The sequence below is a fragment of the Lonchura striata genome, chromosome 3, assembly GCF_046129695.1.
Source record: "Lonchura striata isolate bLonStr1 chromosome 3, bLonStr1.mat, whole genome shotgun sequence".
Classification (NCBI taxonomy): domain Eukaryota; kingdom Metazoa; phylum Chordata; class Aves; order Passeriformes; family Estrildidae; genus Lonchura; species Lonchura striata.
The window spans coordinates 90,128,216-90,134,215 of NC_134605.1; the positions used below are offsets into that span (position 1 = coordinate 90,128,216).

General features: G+C 43.0%; 1 protein-coding gene across 1 annotated transcript in view; it reads right to left on the reverse strand.

The window, feature by feature from the left end:
• FAM83B (family with sequence similarity 83 member B) overlaps window positions 1–4,631 on the reverse strand; it is a 49,344-nt gene extending 44,713 nt beyond the window's left edge. Inside the window, exon 1 of the mRNA XM_021551222.2 lies at window positions 4,408–4,631. The gene's annotated coding sequence lies outside the window, so the exon portion shown is untranslated. The remainder of the gene's footprint in view (window positions 1–4,407) is intronic.
• Between the last annotated feature and the right edge of the window lie 1,369 nt (window positions 4,632–6,000).

Sequence of the window (6,000 nt, forward strand, 5' to 3'; positions counted from 1 at the left end):
AATTAAATATTAAAGAGATAAATAAATATTAAATAGATAGATAATATCATATTAAAGAGATAGATAAAGAGCTTTTACATAAAGTAAACTAAGCACAAAATTCAGTGCTTTTAGGAAGTTGATATTACAAACTGTCAGAGTTTATAGTACACTGAACATCATACCAGTGACACCAATACATACCCAATGCATGTTCCAATACACTATCACAGGCTGTGTTTCAAAACCCCCTCTGCAACAACTGAGTACAAAGAAACACTTTCCAAAGTAACACTGTCCAAAGAAACACTTCAGAAAGCAATTAAATTTCCTACTTTTTGAAACATTACTGTCTCTGCAATGCATCGCTTTCCTTTGGCTTCTTTGAAACCACAGTCATTCAGGTACTTCTCCTTATCTACCTGTTCTCCCATGCTGATCTAACCCATTTGTTGCTCCCAAGCAGGACCAGCCTACCTCATTTCAGTGAGTTATGAGGAACTCCAGAAAGATTTATCCTCCCACATCTGGGATCAAACTCTGAATCAGCAATTTGATGTCTAGTTTCCACCCTGCTTACTCCTTCTGCCAAAAGGAGCGGCTGCTTTAATCTTCTTTTTTTTTTTTTTTTTAACATTAATAACAAGTTGTTTACTGCTGATGTTTTATGAAGTAATTCTTATACTTTTTTATTTCATTTAGCAAGGTCTGAGAGGGTTGCTTTGTGCTGCACATTGCAGATTTAAGAGAGAGAACAAATACTTAATGTTTCTTCCTTCACATTTCTGCAACCCTCAGTAACTCACCAAAAAAAAGTGTGGGCGGGGGAGGGGTGGGAGAGAAGGTGTTTCATGACAGCAGCATCAGCATAGTCATGTAAAAAGAGAGCTGGTAACACATCTTCCAGGGCTATGGCGTGAAGCCTAAGAGAAAGACTGCAGATGTAGGAAGAACATCCTATGAAGGCAGAATAGTTAAAAAAGCTTGATAGCTTGAAAGTTAACGCTGGGTTTCCCTACAAGCCTAATTAATAGTATAGGAGTATAATAGCAAATAGTCTTATGGAGTTCTGATTTCATTTACTGGTATATAAATGTAGCTTAATTCCCTCTTCCCATCAAGACCTTCCAGTTATTTTCACAAACAGTGGAATTGCTTTCCACTGTCTGTTGGGAATAGTTTAAATTGTCCCAAAAGGAAATGTAAATTAGCTATATTAACTTAAAGGAATAAAAAGAAAAATCTCCATATCGACTGATAGTTCAAAAACCAATTAAATGTTCAATTAAACCAAGATTTATAAGGAACTTGGAAAGTCTGACATTCAAAAAAGACCAAGAAATAAAAATCCAGATCTGAAGCTGGCATCAGCATCTCATATGGAATAATTCCATTTGAATCCTGTCTCTCAGCCAAGTAGCAGGGCAGATCTTCCCAGATAGGATTGCTTTCAAGCCTGGGGGAAAGGAGTGTTCCTGGCTGCTTCAAGAGTAGCTCTTTGTGGTGAGCTGGAAAGCAGAACACGAAAGGGATCTTACTGCTCTCCCCCAAACTGAGAACTACATGTATGCCTCTGACAGCTACTCAGGCCTTCATTCTACACTGCTCTCGCAAGAAGAAATTAATGTTATAAAACAGGAATGATACCATTTCCCTTCTCACAGATGCAGAGACAGCCTGTGGCAGAAGGTGACAGAGAACTAAGCACACACTACAGGCAAGACAGATTCAAAGATTAAGCTCTTAACATACTGTAAAATTAAAACACTCACATGAGGACCGGCCCAATCGTCTGGACCAGGTTTTCAAGACATTTTAGATACAGAATGAAGAACAACCAAGAGTACAAAATGCAGGTACTCAGCTGAGTTGTTCTCGAGTCTGAACAGTAATACAGGTGATTTCATTGAGATTCCAACACACCCCTCTTTTAGGGCCCTCCAGGACAAATCATTCTCTAGTCACTGCAGTAACACAGTCAGTCTTAAAAGTCAGTCTTATTGTAACATGTAAGAATAAACACGATTTTACAGCAGCAAGTGAAAGATATTTCAAAAATTCCCACTACTTTGGAATGGATATACTTCTAAAATAGAAATTTTTCCACTAACTACATATATACAGTTGTGAAATATGTGTTTATTTCAAAAGCCTATCTGAATTGATTTTTTCTTCTTCTCATTTTGACCTTTGAAAATAGCTTAAGGGAATAGGACTATAGTTAATATGTAACCTTGTGCAATATTAAATATTGAATGTTATGAACAAATTAAAAGTAAAAAAATTATTACATATGTGTTCTGCCTCACATACATTTATTTGGTTTGGTTCTTTCATTTGTTTTTCACAATAGTATAGTATATTGCTTGACTTTTCATTGAACATAATGAATTAATTAAGTATGGAATAGGTCAAATAAAGCAACTTATGCTCAGACTTATGGTGAAAGCAGGGTATAAATATAAGTAACCGTGAAAAGGTGAGACTTCTGGTGCAACCTCTTCCAAACAAGAACAGTCATTTTACAGTGAACTTCTTTGAAGTTGATGTCTGATTAACAAGTGCTGTTTACAAAAGAAGCTTAAAGCAGCGCACATTAATATAAGAAAGTAAATGTAAAATTTTCCAGCATGGAAATAAATCACAGAACACTTGAGACAAATGAAAAAATTTTAATCCTGGTATTTTAAATTAAGGACATCAGCATGAGATACATTCATATGAAACAAAAGAGAACTCCCAAATTAAAACAGTGGCTCCAGGTGTACTTGAGAAAAGCTCTAGATGTCTTTAGAGACATATTTTTCTCCTTAGCAGGTAAGAGCTACTGTGAAGAAACTGAACCCTTGAAAGCATTTAATTCTGCATAGAACGGTAGGGGTTTGGACAAAATTCTTAGTAACTTTTTGATGTCTTCTTCAACCATGTACTATGATTTCCACATAATAACCTTGATTCTTCAAAGGTCCTCCTCAGGTCAACAGTTACATTAGCAAGGTTGTGCAGAATGAGGCCCATCTCTGGAGGCTTACAGATCTTTATCACACTTTATGTATATGATCCCAAACTTTACCAGCACCAGGAAAGTTCTTCATCCTCTGAGAAACAACCTTGTCTGTTAATCCCAGCCCAGCATATCAACCATCTTCTCTACCTGAACACAGGGATCAGTCACTTAAAACTTTTTTAGTAAGTGCTATTAGTGGCCTTAAATTGAATTTAAACTCAAATGCAGCTGCTAAAACTGGATCTTCTGCTGAAGATCACAAATTCTGAATCCTGTATTGATGTGATCATCTTGTCCTTCTATTAACATGCTCAGACCTTTCAAATGCCATTACCAGGAACCCAGCAAGAAAAGACCTTTTTCTACGAGAAAGAAGTAACTATGCCTTTATATAGAAAGATTTGGAGAATATCCCAGACTTCAAAATTGTAGCAATAACAAATGTCAACTAACGAAAATTATGCAACATTCTACAGGGGTTCCAGACTAGTACTAGAGACAAGGAGCTTCCCTGCCATACTAATATTCACAGGATTTGAAAAATTTCTTATTCAGCAACTTTAGGGAGCAACTCTAACCTCAGGCTTGTACAGCCGGTCCTTGGCAAGGGCATGGCCATGGTGCTTTCCTCAGAATGTCCTTATCACTTTTAAATGGAAATGTGATTACTTTGACAGTTTCTACATAAAGTCGCAATCTTGCCAGGAAATTTAAACCTCGGGAACAGCTTGTTGCAAGCTGTTGCATACTCTCAGGTATGGTTTTTGGGGCATCCACCTGAGCATCTCTGGCCCACGGCTCGGCCAAGGAGCCTCCTCACAGCTTAAGGGCCTGGCATGACCAATCTCTAACAGAACAAACAGGCGTTTTATGACACCTGCCCTTCACCAGCCTTTCTATTAAAGAATTGTATCAAGAATAAATAATAATTACCTTACATTAACCAGTGACAGGCAATTATTTAATTATTAATGAAATTACATTTTCTGTGAATACAAAGAGCATCAAATCCAAGTGAAAAACAACACCGCAAGTGTTCCTGCTGCTTTCCTTCTTTTCTCTTGTCTGCTCGTTTTGCGGGGGGCTTTTTTTTTGGGGGGTGCCTTCGTTCGTTCAGCCAGAAAGTTAACTTTCCAGGCAGAACAAGGGCAGCGGGCGCTCCGCGGGACGACACCGCACGTGTGGCGCCCCCGGCCCGGCGGCGCGGGGGCCGCTTGCGCTGGGCGGCCCCGGGAGGGAGCGGCGTGGGAGCCGCGGGAGGCGCGCCCGGGGCCGCCCGCACCGCCCGGGGCCGCCCGCACCGCCCGGCCCCGCCGCCCGAACGCCCCGCGGCACCGGGGGGATGTTGGCGGGACGGGGACCTGCCCCGCCCTGCCCCTCTCCCGTCCCTTCCCGGGGGAGACTGAGGGGAGACCACTTACTGCGCCGGTGCCCCGCGTGGGGTCTCGCCTCCGGAGCGGCGGGGCGGCTCGACCCGGCTGCTGCGAGCGCGGCGGCGGCGAGTCAGGGCGGCGCAGCGCTCATCGCAGGTACTTCCCGTCGCTCTCAGGCGCGGTGGGTGTGGAAACCAGTTACAACATGTCAGGACGGTGTCGCACCGAACCCGCCGCCGCGGGAGCGGGGCGAGGACTTGTCTGAACTGGGGAAGCCCGGCCCTCTCTCGCCGGGCGCAGGGCAGCGCCTTCCCCGGGCCCCCCGCCCCGGCCCCTCCTGCGCTGCCCTGCCCTGCCCTGCCCTGCCCGCCGGCCCGGCCCGCAGCCGCCGGAGCCCGCGGGGCAGGGGCGACCCGAGCCGAGGCAGCGGCTGCCCCGCGGCGGGCCCGGCAGCGGGCTGTGCTGGCAGATTAAACCCAAAGTAAACGTTGGGTTCAAGAAAAAATAAACCCGTCAGCCTCGAGTCACGGTATCCAGGTTAACTCCGGTGGAGCAAGTCGCGGCAAGGGAGCGATACCCGTTTGAGACCTTCAAGTCGGATATATGGACGAGCCCCTTTCCCGTAGCTCAGTTGCTTTGAAAAGGCTCTTCTTTTGCTCTTGATGTCTCGAGTGAGAGACACAGGTAGAGCCCCCCCCCACCCCGTCTTGGCAGCAATTCACCTGAGCCTTCCTGCTTCGTTCTTCTCTGCAGCAGCAGGCAGGGCAATGCCCGTGTTGAAACTTCGGAGAGTCCTCTCTGAAAGGCTCTTTGAAAACACCATCTCTTCAGCAGGATCTTGCAACCACCAACAGATCAGCACATCCCATGCACATAGCAAGCACACTGAGGGGCTTTTTTAATTTTACACTTTTTGTAGACTTTGTCCAGATCATACTCTGGTGCTTGACTGCAGGCAGCTCTTCTTTCAGGCATTTAAGACAATGCAATATAACCCTGACAGGCTTTACTAGCAATAACTCATCCAGTCTGGCTTTAAGCACAAACTCATTTTCCTAACCCAAGTCCTTAATAGTAACTGTGGGATGTATCCTATGCTGTGGCATCTTGATGATGGTTTCTGAGAAGGAAACAGTAAAAATATGCAATATCTGCATGGCAATATTTGTATATTTATATGTATATAAGTGTATAAGTCTGGCCATCGAGGAGTGCAGTTAATTCATGTAGTGGAATGCACAAGAGGAAATAGTTGGTGTTAATATATTCATTGACTACCCTTTACAGACAAAGGAGCATCTGGATTAAATAATTAGACTCTTCTCACACTCAAAAAAAGAATTTCCCTGGTTTTGATGGAAAAAAAGGGGTGAAGCCACTTTAAAAACAAAATTTTTAAATATACACAGAACTTTATGGTTAGTATACAGCTTTTTATCCCATGAAAATATGTAGTCAGGAAAGAGGACCATGTTCTGTGGTTATCCGTAAGGATAAAATCTAAATTTTTAAAAGAGCAGATCTGATCTATTTTCTAAAATTATTTATTAAAGGGTAGGAAGGTAGATAAATGGTTACAAAACTTCTTTTGACCTTGACTTAATTTGGTTCCACTTTTATTACACAGAATTTACAAGCCTG